This window comes from Fistularia commersonii, unplaced genomic scaffold (genome assembly GCF_037954325.1).
Source record: "Fistularia commersonii isolate RoL2024-O1a breed Wild unplaced genomic scaffold, RoL_Fcom_v1.0 HiC_scaffold_69, whole genome shotgun sequence".
In the NCBI taxonomy this organism is placed as follows: Eukaryota; Metazoa; Chordata; class Actinopteri; order Syngnathiformes; family Fistulariidae; genus Fistularia; species Fistularia commersonii.
Genome location: NW_028234027.1, coordinates 240001 through 255000, shown reverse-complemented (window position 1 = coordinate 255000; position 15000 = coordinate 240001).

Here is a 15000-nt window from a genome sequence, read left to right as displayed (position 1 = left end):
CTCTGCATTCCTATCCTGGATACCATATCTGCCCATCACTTCTTCATCCCCTCTATTGCCTTCACCAACATGTCCATTGAAGTCTGCACCAATTACCACTCTCTCATTTCTGGGAATATTCTGCATCACTTCATCCAACTCATTCCAGAACTTCTCCTTCTCTTCAGGTTCACATCCCACCTGTGGCGCATAGCCACTAACAACACTGAGCATCACACCTTCAATTTCCAATTTCAGACTCATAAGTCTATCTGACATTCTTTTCACCTCTAGGACGTTCCTTACAAACTCCTCCTTCAAGATGACTCCTACTCCATTTCTCTTCTTGTCAGCACCATAATAGTATAACTTAAAGCCTGCTCCTAAGCTTCTAGCCTTACTACCCTTCCACCTGGTCTCCTGGACACACAGTATATCCAGCTTCCTTCTCTGCATCGTGTCCATCAACTCTCTACCTTTTCCTGTCATAGTCCCAATATTCAAAGTCCCTACTCTCAGTCCCAGGCTCTTTCCTTTCCTCCTCTCTCTCTGCTTCCGAACACGCACTCCTCCTCTTCTTCTTCTTCTTGTTCTTCGACCCACAGTAGCCCGATTTCCATTAGTACCCTGTAGGTCATCAGTACCAATGGCGGTCGTTGTTAACCCGGTCCGCGACCCATCCGGTATGGTATAGTTATGGTTGACTCGCATGTTTGGTTTTGGCAAACGTTTTACGCCGGATGCCCCTCCTGACGCAACCCTCTGCATTTATCCGGGCTTGGGACCGGCACAGGGAGACACTGCTCCGTGCCCCCCCCCCCCCCCCCCCCCCAAAGGCAGGCTTGGAGAGACACGGGCCAGTGCCGCCCTGAGGCTGCATTACCCTCTCTTTCTTACATTTATTATAAAAATATGCTTATCTTCCTTTTAGCTCATCACACATGTCTTTATGATTTTCAGTCCATGCCTCAGCCGGCCTGAAGCTCCACTGATGCGCATGTGCGGATGCCTCTATCTAGCGGACATAAAATAAAGACAATCATTCAAATGTGAATGAGTCGGCGTGATGCTCCGGGATGTGTGGAGCTCAGGGAGCTCCACGAGTGAGGGAGTTAAGTTAGGGCGGGGGTGCAAGTAGGCTCTAGGATTCCCCGAGTCGGGGCGAGCGATGGGTTTAGAGGCGTATCGCATTGAAGATAATGGCCGCATATCCTTCTTGGACTTTTCTAAAGCCTTTGACTCGGTCGAACATCCATTTATCATAGCAACGCTCGAACATTTTGGATTTGGTTAAATATTCAGGAATGTGATCCGTGGGCTCTATGAGAATATTCATAGCTGTGTCACCCTGCCAAGCGGCACCACTCCGAGCTTCCATGTTGATGTGGGAATCCCCCAAGGTTGCCCCATCTCACCCTATTTATTTATAATTGCTACCGAAATGCTAGCCGTTTATGTTGAAAAGAGCAACGATATCCAAAAGTTAGACGTGCTGGGGACTGAAATTGTTATTAGCCTGCTGGCAGATGACACAACCTTAGTTTTGAAAAATGAACATCAAGTCCCAATAAGTGCCGAAAACAACCAAAACATTCTCCAAGGCTTCAGGATTGTCATTAAACTTAAAGAAATGCAAACTTCTTGCGCTGCATGACTCGCCACTAAAGGAAATCAGCGATGTTTCCATGAAATCAGAAATAAAATACTTGAGCATTTTCCTATCCAAGGACCAAACGTTAAATCAATCCAGGAACATTGAATCTAAACTGAATCAAAGTAAAGCTTAATTCTAATATATGGCTCCAGAGAGATTTATCAATATTAGGCCGGATATATTTGACTAAAATGGATGTGTTTATCCAGATGTATATACCCAGCGTATTCCAATGCTGCTCCAAATCAACTCGTAAAATCTGTTAACCAAATCAATTTCAACTTTATCTGGAGGAACAGACCACACCATCTAAGAAAAATCACATATGGTGAAAGAAACAAGTGAAGGAGGGCTGAAAGTGATAGAGTCGGACTGCTTGAATGGGACATTGAAGGTGAACTGGTTGAAATCCTGGATCAAACCTCATCGTTCTTTCTGGTATTGTACTCCAAACTACTTATTCAACAAAGTCGGCGGCCTGAGTCTTCTGCTTATCTCTGACTTGGATATCAACAAGATTCCTGTCAAATGTTCAGAGTTCCATAAACAAATATTATTATACTGGAAAATGATATACGTACACAATTTCTCACCACACAGTATAATAGTTTGGAACAATCGATATGTACTGCATGGCAACAAACCTCTGTTTTACAAGGAATGCTTTGAGAAAGGTATATGGTCGATAATTGACTTGATGGATGACACTGGCAGTCCTCTGGACAATGAGCAGTTCTGTACTACACACAGATTCAAGCCTCCCATATTAGAGTTGCTAAAGTTACGAAACGCACTGCCTCGACAATTTGTATTCCTGACCAAAAATATAATGACGCACCGAACCGTACAACCACAGTTACCCCGACTATCACTCCAGGGAATCTCAATTGTGGACAGAAAGCGCGGCAACTCCTTTATTAGGAAATGTTTCACAGGAAACTTATTCCCTGGACGTCAAAAAAAAAAAAAAGGATATTTTAAATAAATTTGATGAGGAATCGATTGCCACGCTGCGAACCATGTATCTGACTCTACCCATACCCCCAAGGCAAAAGAGACCCACTTCAAAATTATGACTGACATCTACCCATCTAAGGAATTATCGAGGGTACGCTTTAATTTTGAAGATAATATTTGTACATTTTGTGAAGACAACATTGAAACCACTGACCATATATTTTTTCTCCTTCTCATTCCATCGTCACCAGTTTCCTTCTCAAAAGATGATATAACATTCTGTTTACTTATAAGCAACATAACAGATGAACTCTGTGTCAATGTTCTTTTAGGCCTGGCCAAGTTCTTCATTCACAAGAACAGAATGCAAAAATGCTCCCCAAATTTTAATGTCTTCATAAACGATTTTGAAATATAAAAAAAAAAAAAAAAAAATCCTTAAAACTTATGGAAAAATCCAAAAACTAAAAAATATAGTTACCCATGTCCGAGGTTCCTTTTTTTTTTGGTAAAAAAAAAAAAAAACAAAAAAAAAAAAACAACTTGATTACATGTTACATTCCCCTTGCAATTTTTTTTTTTTTTTTTTCGTTTTAATTTCTTATTTGTCTATCTATTGATTTAATTACTTCCTTTTAATTTCTTTTTTTGTCTCGCACTGTAAAGTTCTCACAAACCTGTAACACTATTAACTTCTCATTACATACAGAACAAATGTCCTGATGTCCGTTGCTTCCTCATCCCTGGTTGTTTCATTGACATTCAGTTCTACCTTGCTATGTTTATTTGTACATTTGTATATTTGGGTGTACTATTTATGTTCAATTAAAAACAGTTTGATGTCTGAGATTCCTTGTGAACCGCCAACTTAATTACATGTTATATTCCCCTCACAATTTTTTTTTTTCGTTTTTAATTTTATTTTTCTATCTATTTATTTAATTATATCCTTTTAATTTTCTTTTTTTGTCTAGCATTAAAAATTTCTCGCAAACCGTTAACACTATTAACTTCTGATTACTTACACCACGAATGCGCTTATGCCCCCCCACCCATCCCGCTTTTTCCGTACGGAGGCAGACACTGAGATCGAAAGCAAATGGGTGTCATTGAAATGCAGTAACAGGGTGATAACAGCCGTGTTCGAAGTGTGTAGGGGCTTATAGGAGAGCAGAAGCACGTCACGCAATTCACCTGAGTTCGGAGGATCGGGAGTACCAGGGCCCATAGCGGAGAAGCGGAAGAGCGGAGTTATGTGTCTCTTCTCAAAGGCCGGGAAGCTGGGGGGCAGCAGGACCCCTTAGAGCGGCTAATGTGAGCCTTCTCCGGACATAGATCACCCGGACTTATGACTGGAGCTCCCGGACCTCCGGGCACACACATATGTGAATGAGTGGATGAGCTAATGTCGGTTTGGTTGTGGATACGTTTCGGCCAATGCTATCAGCACAGCTATGATTATCCCCAGAACGTTGAGAACGAGCTCCCGGAACTCCAGACATGCGTATATAAAAGAGTGGAATTAAGGTGTGTGTGTGTGTGTGTGTGTGTGTGTGTGTGTGTATACGTGTGGGACAGAAGTAATGTTGGGGACAGAAATTGTTATTAGCCTGCTGGCAGATGACACAACCTTAGTTTTGAAAAATGAACATCAAGTCCCAATAAGTGCTGAAAAAAACCAAAACATTCTCCAAGGCTTCAGGATTGTCATTAAACTTAAAGAAATGCAAACTTCTTGCGCTGCATGACTCGCCACTAAAGGAAATCAGCGATGTTTCTATGAAATCAGAAATAAAATACTTGAGCATTTTCCTATCCAAGGACCAAACGTTAAATCAATCCAGGAACATTGAATCTAAACTGAATCAAAGTAAAGCTTAATTCTAATATATGGCTCCAGAGAGATTTATCAATATTAGGCCGGATATATTTGACTAAAATGGATGTGTTTATCCAGATGTATATACCCAGCGTATTCCAATGCTGCTCCAAATCAACTCGTAAAATCTGTTAACCAAATCAATTTCAACTTTATCTGGAGGAACAGACCACACCATCTAAGAAAAATCACATATGGTGAAAGAAACAAGTGAAGGAGGGCTGAAAGTGATAGAGTCGGACTGCTTGAATGGGACATTGAAGGTGAACTGGTTGAAATCCTGGATCAAACCTCATCGTTCTTTCTGGTATTGTACTCCAAACTACTTATTCAACAAAGTCGGCGGCCTGAGTCTTCTGCTTATCTCTGACTTGGATATCAACAAGATTCCTGTCAAATGTTCAGAGTTCCATAAACAAATATTATTATACTGGAAAATGATATACGTACACAATTTCTCACCACACAGTATAATAGTTTGGAACAATCGATATGTACTGCATGGCAACAAACCTCTGTTTTACAAGGAATGCTTTGAGAAAGGTATATGGTCGATAATTGACTTGATGGATGACACTGGCAGTCCTCTGGACAATGAGCAGTTCTGTACTACACACAGATTCAAGCCTCCCATATTAGAGTTGCTAAAGTTACGAAACGCACTGCCTCGACAATTTGTATTCCTGACCAAAAATATAATGACGCACCGAACCGTACAACCACAGTTACCCCGACTATCACTCCAGGGAATCTCAATTGTGGACAGAAAGCGCGGCAACTCCTTTATTAGGAAATGTTTCACAGGAAACTTATTCCCTGGACGTCAAAAAAAAAAAAAAGGATATTTTAAATAAATTTGATGAGGAATCGATTGCCACGCTGCGAACCATGTATCTGACTCTACCCATACCCCCAAGGCAAAAGAGACCCACTTCAAAATTATGACTGACATCTACCCATCTAAGGAATTATCGAGGGTACGCTTTAATTTTGAAGATAATATTTGTACATTTTGTGAAGACAACATTGAAACCACTGACCATATATTTTTTCTCCTTCTCATTCCATCGTCACCAGTTTCCTTCTCAAAAGATGATATAACATTCTGTTTACTTATAAGCAACATAACAGATGAACTCTGTGTCAATGTTCTTTTAGGCCTGGCCAAGTTCTTCATTCACAAGAACAGAATGCAAAAATGCTCCCCAAATTTTAATGTCTTCATAAACGATTTTGAAATATAAAAAAAAAAAAAAAAAAAATCCTTAAAACTTATGGAAAAATCCAAAAACTAAAAAATATAGTTACCCATGTCCGAGGTTCCTTTTTTTTTTGGTAAAAAAAAAAAAACAAAAAAAAAAAAACAACTTGATTACATGTTACATTCCCCTTGCAATTTTTTTTTTTTTTTTTCGTTTTAATTTCTTATTTGTCTATCTATTGATTTAATTACTTCCTTTTAATTTCTTTTTTTGTCTCGCACTGTAAATTTCTCACAAACCTGTAACACTATTAACTTCTCATTACATACAGAACAAATGTCCTGATGTCCGTTGCTTCCTCATCCCTGGTTGTTTCATTGACATTCAGTTCTACCTTGCTATGTTTATTTGTACATTTGTATATTTGGGTGTACTATTTATGTTCAATTAAAAACAGTTTGATGTCTGAGATTCCTTGTGAACCGCCAACTTAATTACATGTTATATTCCCCTCACAATTTTTTTTTTTCGTTTTTAATTTTATTTTTCTATCTATTTATTTAATTATATCCTTTTAATTTTCTTTTTTTGTCTAGCATTAAAAATTTCTCGCAAACCGTTAACACTATTAACTTCTGATTACTTACAGCACGAATGCGCTTATGCCCCCCCACCCATCCCGCTTTTTCCGTACGGAGGCAGACACTGAGATCGAAAGCAAATGGGTGTCATTGAAATGCAGTAACAGGGTGATAACAGCCGTGTTCGAAGTGTGTAGGGGCTTATAGTAGAGCAGAAGCACGTCACGCAATTCACCTGAGTTCGGAGGATCGGGAGTACCAGGGCCCATAGCGGAGAAGCGGAAGAGCGGAGTTATGTGTCTCTTCTCAAAGGCGGGGAAGCTGGGGGGCAGCAGGACCCCTTAGACCGGCTAATGTGAGCCTACTCCGGACAGATATCACCCGGAGTTATGACTGGAGCTCCCGGACCTCTGGGCACACACATATATGAATGAGTGGATGAGCTAATGTTGGTTTGGTTGTGGATACGTTTCGGCCAATGCTATCAGCACAGCTATGATTATCCCCAGAACGTTGAGAACGAGCTCCCGGAACTCCAGACATGCGTATATAAAAGAGTGGAATTAAGGTGTGTGTGTGTGTGTGTGTGTGTGTGTGTGTGTGTGTATACGTGTGGGACAGAAGTAATGTTGGGGACAGAAATTGTTATTAGCCTGCTGGCAGATGACACAACCTTAGTTTTGAAAAATGAACATCAAGTCCCAATAAGTGCTGAAAAAAACCAAAACATTCTCCAAGGCTTCAGGATTGTCATTAAACTTAAAGAAATGCAAACTTCTTGCGCTGCATGACTCGCCACTAAAGGAAATCAGCGATGTTTCTATGAAATCAGAAATAAAATACTTGAGCATTTTCCTATCCAAGGACCAAACGTTAAATCAATCCAGGAACATTGAATCTAAACTGAATCAAAGTAAAGCTTAATTCTAATATATGGCTCCAGAGAGATTTATCAATATTAGGCCGGATATATTTGACTAAAATGGATGTGTTTATCCAGATGTATATACCCAGCGTATTCCAATGCTGCTCCAAATCAACTCGTAAAATCTGTTAACCAAATCAATTTCAACTTTATCTGGAGGAACAGACCACACCATCTAAGAAAAATCACATATGGTGAAAGAAACAAGTGAAGGAGGGCTGAAAGTGATAGAGTCGGACTGCTTGAATGGGACATTGAAGGTGAACTGGTTGAAATCCTGGATCAAACCTCATCGTTCTTTCTGGTATTGTACTCCAAACTACTTATTCAACAAAGTCGGCGGCCTGAGTCTTCTGCTTATCTCTGACTTGGATATCAACAAGATTCCTGTCAAATGTTCAGAGTTCCATAAACAAATATTATTATACTGGAAAATGATATACGTACACAATTTCTCACCACACAGTATAATAGTTTGGAACAATCGATATGTACTGCATGGCAACAAACCTCTGTTTTACAAGGAATGCTTTGAGAAAGGTATATGGTCGATAATTGACTTGATGGATGACACTGGCAGTCCTCTGGACAATGAGCAGTTCTGTACTACACACAGATTCAAGCCTCCCATATTAGAGTTGCTAAAGTTACGAAACGCACTGCCTCGACAATTTGTATTCCTGACCAAAAATATAATGACGCACCGAACCGTACAACCACAGTTACCCCGACTATCACTCCAGGGAATCTCAATTGTGGACAGAAAGCGCGGCAACTCCTTTATTAGGAAATGTTTCACAGGAAACTTATTCCCTGGACGTCAAAAAAAAAAAAAAAGGATATTTTAAATAAATTTGATGAGGAATCGATTGCCACGCTGCGAACCATGTATCTGACTCTACCCATACCCCCAAGGCAAAAGAGACCCACTTCAAAATTATGACTGACATCTACCCATCTAAGGAATTATCGAGGGTACGCTTTAATTTTGAAGATAATATTTGTACATTTTGTGAAGACAACATTGAAACCACTGACCATATATTTTTTCTCCTTCTCATTCCATCGTCACCAGTTTCCTTCTCAAAAGATGATATAACATTCTGTTTACTTATAAGCAACATAACAGATGAACTCTGTGTCAATGTTCTTTTAGGCCTGGCCAAGTTCTTCATTCACAAGAACAGAATGCAAAAATGCTCCCCAAATTTTAATGTCTTCATAAACGATTTTGAAATATAAAAAAAAAAAAAAAAAATCCTTAAAACTTATGGAAAAATCCAAAAACTAAAAAATATAGTTACCCATGTCCGAGGTTCCTTTTTTTTTTGGTAAAAAAAAAAAACAAAAAAAAAAAAAACAACTTGATTACATGTTACATTCCCCTTGCAATTTTTTTTTTTTTTTTTCGTTTTAATTTCTTATTTGTCTATCTATTGATTTAATTACTTCCTTTTAATTTCTTTTTTTGTCTCGCACTGTAAATTTCTCACAAACCTGTAACACTATTAACTTCTCATTACATACAGAACAAATGTCCTGATGTCCGTTGCTTCCTCATCCCTGGTTGTTTCATTGACATTCAGTTCTACCTTGCTATGTTTATTTGTACATTTGTATATTTGGGTGTACTATTTATGTTCAATTAAAAACAGTTTGATGTCTGAGATTCCTTGTGAACCGCCAACTTAATTACATGTTATATTCCCCTCACAATTTTTTTTTTTCGTTTTTAATTTTATTTTTCTATCTATTTATTTAATTATATCCTTTTAATTTTCTTTTTTTGTCTAGCATTAAAAATTTCTCGCAAACCGTTAACACTATTAACTTCTGATTACTTACAGCACGAATGCGCTTATGCCCCCCCACCCATCCCGCTTTTTCCGTACGGAGGCAGACACTGAGATCGAAAGCAAATGGGTGTCATTGAAATGCAGTAACAGGGTGATAACAGCCGTGTTCGAAGTGTGTAGGGGCTTATAGTAGAGCAGAAGCACGTCACGCAATTCACCTGAGTTCGGAGGATCGGGAGTACCAGGGCCCATAGCGGAGAAGCGGAAGAGCGGAGTTATGTGTCTCTTCTCAAAGGCAGGGAAGCTGGGGGGCAGCAGGACCCCTTAGACCGGCTAATGTGAGCCTACTCCGGACAGATATCACCCGGAGTTATGACTGGAGCTCCCGGACCTCTGGGCACACACATATATGAATGAGTGGATGAGCTAATGTTGGTTTGGTTGTGGATACGTTTCGGCCAATGCTATCAGCACAGCTATGATTATCCCCAGAACGTTGAGAACGAGCTCCCGGAACTCCAGACATGCGTATATAAAAGAGTGGAATTAAGGTGTGTGTGTGTGTGTGTGTGTGTGTGTGTGTGTGTGTATACGTGTGGGACAGAAGTAATGTTGGGGACAGAAATTGTTATTAGCCTGCTGGCAGATGACACAACCTTAGTTTTGAAAAATGAACATCAAGTCCCAATAAGTGCTGAAAAAAACCAAAACATTCTCCAAGGCTTCAGGATTGTCATTAAACTTAAAGAAATGCAAACTTCTTGCGCTGCATGACTCGCCACTAAAGGAAATCAGCGATGTTTCTATGAAATCAGAAATAAAATACTTGAGCATTTTCCTATCCAAGGACCAAACGTTAAATCAATCCAGGAACATTGAATCTAAACTGAATCAAAGTAAAGCTTAATTCTAATATATGGCTCCAGAGAGATTTATCAATATTAGGCCGGATATATTTGACTAAAATGGATGTGTTTATCCAGATGTATATACCCAGCGTATTCCAATGCTGCTCCAAATCAACTCGTAAAATCTGTTAACCAAATCAATTTCAACTTTATCTGGAGGAACAGACCACACCATCTAAGAAAAATCACATATGGTGAAAGAAACAAGTGAAGGAGGGCTGAAAGTGATAGAGTCGGACTGCTTGAATGGGACATTGAAGGTGAACTGGTTGAAATCCTGGATCAAACCTCATCGTTCTTTCTGGTATTGTACTCCAAACTACTTATTCAACAAAGTCGGCGGCCTGAGTCTTCTGCTTATCTCTGACTTGGATATCAACAAGATTCCTGTCAAATGTTCAGAGTTCCATAAACAAATATTATTATACTGGAAAATGATATACGTACACAATTTCTCACCACACAGTATAATAGTTTGGAACAATCGATATGTACTGCATGGCAACAAACCTCTGTTTTACAAGGAATGCTTTGAGAAAGGTATATGGTCGATAATTGACTTGATGGATGACACTGGCAGTCCTCTGGACAATGAGCAGTTCTGTACTACACACAGATTCAAGCCTCCCATATTAGAGTTGCTAAAGTTACGAAACGCACTGCCTCGACAATTTGTATTCCTGACCAAAAATATAATGACGCACCGAACCGTACAACCACAGTTACCCCGACTATCACTCCAGGGAATCTCAATTGTGGACAGAAAGCGCGGCAACTCCTTTATTAGGAAATGTTTCACAGGAAACTTATTCCCTGGACGTCAAAAAAAAAAAAAAGGATATTTTAAATAAATTTGATGAGGAATCGATTGCCACGCTGCGAACCATGTATCTGACTCTACCCATACCCCCAAGGCAAAAGAGACCCACTTCAAAATTATGACTGACATCTACCCATCTAAGGAATTATCGAGGGTACGCTTTAATTTTGAAGATAATATTTGTACATTTTGTGAAGACAACATTGAAACCACTGACCATATATTTTTTCTCCTTCTCATTCCATCGTCACCAGTTTCCTTCTCAAAAGATGATATAACATTCTGTTTACTTATAAGCAACATAACAGATGAACTCTGTGTCAATGTTCTTTTAGGCCTGGCCAAGTTCTTCATTCACAAGAACAGAATGCAAAAATGCTCCCCAAATTTTAATGTCTTCATAAACGATTTTGAAATATAAAAAAAAAAAAAAAAATCCTTAAAACTTATGGAAAAATCCGAAAACAAAAAAATATAGTTACCCATGTCCGAGGTTCCTTTTTTTTTTGGTAAAAAAAAAAAAAAAAACAAAAAAAACAACTTGATTACATGTTACATTCCCCTTGCAATTTTTTTTTTTTTTTTTTCGTTTTAATTTCTTATTTGTCTGTCTATTGATTTAATTACTTCCTTTTAATTTCTTTTTTTGTCTCGCACTGTAAATTTCTCACAAACCTGTAACACTATTAACTTCTCATTACATACAGAACAAATGTCCTGATGTCCGTTGCTTCCTCATCCCTGGTTGTTTCATTGACATTCAGTTCTACCTTGCTATGTTTATTTGTACATTTGTATATTTGGGTGTACTATTTATGTTCAATTAAAAACAGTTTGATGTCTGAGATTCCTTGTGAACCGCCAACTTAATTACATGTTATATTCCCCTCACAATTTTTTTTTTTCGTTTTTAATTTTATTTTTCTATCTATTTATTTAATTATATCCTTCTAATTTTCTTTTTTTGTCTAGCATTAAAAATTTCTCGCAAACCGTTAACACTATTAACTTCTGATTACTTACAGCACGAATGCGCTTATGCCCCCCCACCCATCCCGCTTTTTCCGTACGGAGGCAGACACTGAGATCGAAAGCAAATGGGTGTCATTGAAATGCAGTAACAGGGTGATAACAGCCGTGTTCGAAGTGTGTAGGGGCTTATAGGAGAGCAGAAGCACGTCACGCAATTCACCTGAGTTCGGAGGATCGGGAGTACCAGGGCCCATAGCGGAGAAGCGGAAGAGCGGAGTTATGTGTCTCTTCTCAAAGGCGGGGAAGCTGGGGGGCAGCAGGACCCCTTAGACCGGCTAAGGTGAGCCTACTCCGGACAGAGATCACCCGGAGTTATGACTGGAGCTCCCGGACCTCTGGGCACACACATATGTGAATGACTGGATGAGCTAATGTTGGTTTGGTTGTGGATACGTTTCGGCCAATGCTATCAGCACAGCGATGATGAGTTCAGGTGTGTCTGTGTGTGTTTGTGTGTTTGTGTGTGTGTGTGTGTGTGTGTGTGTGTGTGCGTGTGTTTGTGTGTGTGTGAGAGTTTGTTTTTGTGGGTTGGGGGGGGTTCCCGCGGACACGGAGTACCAGGGCCTGGAGCGGATGAGGTGAGGAGCGGAGGAGAGCAGAAGCCCGGACCGTGATTCGCTTGTGTCCAGCGGTTCGGGAGTTCCAGGGCCCGAAACGGAGGAGCGGAGGAGCGGAGGAGCGGAGGAGCGGAGGAGCGGAGGAGCGGAGGACAGCAAAACCCCTTTCTGCAATTCGCCTGAGTCCGGCGGATCGGTAGTACCTGGTTCCGCAGCGGATGAGCGGAGGAGTGGAGGAGATGTTTCTATTCTCAGAGGCGGCGAGGGGGGGGGGGCAGGACCCCTTACCCTTATCCCCCCCGGACGTTTGAGTGGAGCTCCCGGACCTCCGGGCACGCACATGCGAATGACTGGATCACAGGGAGTGCCAGGGCCTGGAGCGGATGAGCAGAGGAGAGGCGGAGGGCAGAAGCCCGGCCCTGTTCAAGAGTTCCAGGGTCCAAAGCGGGGGAGCGAAGAAGCGGAGGAGGGGAGGAGAGCAGAAGAGCAAAAAACTGGCCCGGAATTCACCGAAGTCCCGCGGATCGGGAGTTCCAGGGCCCGGAGCGGAAGAGCGGAGGAGCGGAGGAGAGGAGGAGCGGAGCAAAGCTAAGCCCGTCTTAACAACAAGGAAATTACAGATGAGGCTATAATTTCTAATGAAAACTTTAAATTCTATAGCCACGTATACACTTCGACATTGTCAAAAAGCGATTGTGACTCCTTTCCATTAAATATTCCTCAATATATCCCAAAAATAAACAACAAACAATATATGTTTGTTTATATATGTTTATATATAAACAACAAAAAATATACAGTTTGATGTCTGAGATTCCTTGTGAATCGCCAACTTAATTACATGTCGTATTCCCCTTGCATTTTTTTTTTTTGGTTTTAATTTCATTTGTCTATCTATTTATCTAATTATTTCCTTTTAATTTCGTTTTTTGTCTAGCACTGTAAATTTCTCACAAACCTGTAACACTATTAACTTCTCATTACATACAGAACAAATGTCCTCATGTCCGTTGCTTCCTCATGCCTGGTTGTTTCATTGACATTCAGTTCTACCTTGCTATGTTTATTTGTACATTTGTATATTTGGGTGTACTATTTATGTTCAATTAAAAACAGTTTGATGTCTGAGATTCCCTGTGAACCGCCAACTTAATTACATGTTATATTCCCCTCACAATTTTTTTTTTTTCGTTTTTAATTTTATTTTTCTATCTATTTATTTAATTATATCCTTTTAATTTTCTTTTTTTGTCTAGCATTAAAAATTTCTCGCAAACCGTTAACACTATTAACTTCTGATTACTTACAGCACGAATGCGCTTATGCCCCCCCACCCCCCACCCCCCCGCTTTTTCCGTACGGTGGCAGACACTGAGATCGAAAGCAAATGGGTGTCATTGAAATGCAGTAACAGGGTGATAACAGCCGTGTTCGAAGTGTGTAGGGGCTTATAGTAGAGCAGAAGCACGTCACGCAATTCACCTGAGTTCGGAGGATCGGGAGTACCAGGGCCCATAGCGGAGAAGCGGAAGAGCGGAGTTATGTGTCTCTTCTCAAAGGCCGGGAAGCTGGGGGGCAGCAGGACCCCTTAGAGCGGCTAATGTGAGCCTTCTCCGGACAGATATCACCCGGACTTATGACTGGAGCTCCCGGACCTCTGGGCACACACATATGTGAATGAGTGGATGAGCTAATGTTGGTTTGGTTGTGGAAACGTTTCGGCCAATGCTATTAGCACAGCTATGATGAGTTCAGGTGTGTCTGTGTGTGTTTGTGTGTTTGTGTGTGTGTGTGTGTGTGTGTGTGTGCGTGTGTTTGTGTGTGTGTGAGAGTTTGTTTTTGTGGGTTGGGGGGGGTTCCCGCGGACACGGAGTACCAGGGCCTGGAGCGGATGAGGTGAGGAGCGGAGGAGAGCAGAAGCCCGGACCGTGATTCGCTTGTGTCCAGCGGTTCGGGAGTTCCAGGGCCCGAAACGGAGGAGCGGAGGAGCGGAGGACGGCAAAACCCCTTTCTGCAATTCGCCTGAGTCCGGCGGATCGGTAATACCTGGTTCCGCAGCGGAGGAGCGGAGGAGTGGAGGAGATGTTTCTCTTCTCAGAGGCGGCGAGGAGGGGGGGAGAGGGACAGGACCCCTTACCCTTACCCCCCCCGGACGTTTGAGTGGAGCTCCCGGACCTCCGGGCACGCACATGCGAATGACTGGATCACAGGGAGTGCCAGGGCCTGGAGCGGATGAGCAGAGGAGAGGCGGAGGGCAGAAGCCCGGCCCTGTTCAAGAGTTCCAGGGTCCAAAGCGGGGGAGCGAAGAAGCGGAGGAGGGGAGGAGAGCAGAAGAGCAAAAAAACTGGCCCGGAATTCACCGAAGTCCCGCGGATCGGGAGTTCCAGGGCCCGGAGCGGAAGAGCGGAGGAGAGGAGGAGCGGAGCAAAGCGGAAGCCCGTCTTAACAACAAGGAAATTACAGATGAGGCTATCATTTCCAATGAAAACTTTAAATTCTATAGCCACCTATACACTTCGACATTGTCAAAAAGCGATTGTGACTCCTTTCCATTAAATATTCCTCAATATATCCCAAAAATAAACAACAAACAATATATGTTTGTTTATATATGTTTATATATAAACAACAAAAAATATACAGTTTGATGTCTGAGATTCCTTGTGAATCGCCAACTTAATTACATGTCGTATTCCCCTTGCATTTTTTT